This window comes from Aplysia californica, unplaced genomic scaffold (assembly GCF_000002075.1).
Source record: "Aplysia californica isolate F4 #8 unplaced genomic scaffold, AplCal3.0 scaffold00113, whole genome shotgun sequence".
Lineage (NCBI taxonomy): Eukaryota > Metazoa > Mollusca > Gastropoda > Aplysiida > Aplysiidae > Aplysia > Aplysia californica.
This window is the reverse complement of record NW_004797383.1, coordinates 1524145-1525262: the sequence shown is the minus strand read 5'-3', so window position 1 is coordinate 1525262 and position 1118 is coordinate 1524145. Positions and strand designations below refer to the sequence as shown.

Below are 1118 nucleotides of genomic sequence, written 5' to 3'. Positions count from 1 at the left end.
GAGAGAGAGAGAGAGAGAGAGAGAGAGAAAGAGAGAGAGAGAAAGTTCTGATACGTAGCAGTTTGAATGGGTGTTGTTATATCTGAGGCATCATGGAACTGACTTCGAGTCATAGGAACGATAGCTGAAAACATATTATTTTACTGCCTTATCATACGACTTTAACATATAGTTTTTGAATGTTTTTTCTTTTGTTTTAATGCTGCTCGTCAGGGCCAACCAGGGCTGAGTGGGATACATGCCCCTGTAGAAAGATGAAGACACTTAGACTTGTTAAGTTGAGACTTTCCACCTTGGAAATCGAACTCATATATGCCATGGCAAAAAACCTAATCAGTACTAGATCTAAACAGACGCCAATTTTTAAAAAATTGATTGGCATTGGCTCTGACACTGAAACAAGTACAAACATTAAAGCAATGTATTCTGCACACCCATAGAGTTTGTCCATTTACTGATAGCTTGCGAAATCAAGTTGGAAGTCCATATATACAAATACAATACATGCATGAAGTAAGCAACACTGAATACTAAACAAAGTCAAGTCACACCAGATGAAAATTTTACATTTGAAAGGTTTTGTGACTTCATAATAATATGTTTTTTTCTCCCATGTGTGAACTTACGCTTTTTTTCTTTTTGATCAACTAATCAATCTTAACTGTTTTAAAATGTTTCATCACAAGAAATGTGCTGTGGCCATTGCATTGATTTTATACTGCTTCAATTATGTTTCATTTTTTTTACCCGACAGCATAAAGGCCATGAACAGATAATCATTTTTTCGAACCGTTTTTACTTTTTGATAAATGCATTTTATCCAAACCCCCTTCATTTCCATTCATAAAAACCAAAAAGCATTATTGCAGAACTAATAGTTGTAATGTTTTGTCTTGTGTGGGTGTCATTTTGCACCCATTTACATGGATTTCAAGCCTTATCGTGGCCGACACTATGAATCAAAGTCCTGAATATTCATCAAAAGCACAGAAAAGAAAGTGTTCCCGTTGGCAGCAGGGAGGCAACATACAACACATACATACATGAACATACAACACATACATACATGAACATACAACACATACATACATGAACATACAACACATACATACATGAAC

General features: G+C 35.4%; 1 protein-coding gene across 1 annotated transcript in view; it reads right to left on the bottom strand.

Moving 5' to 3' along the window:
- Window positions 1-1118, bottom strand: part of LOC101862719 (zinc finger protein 678) — a 10014-nt gene that overhangs the window by 1610 nt on the left and 7286 nt on the right.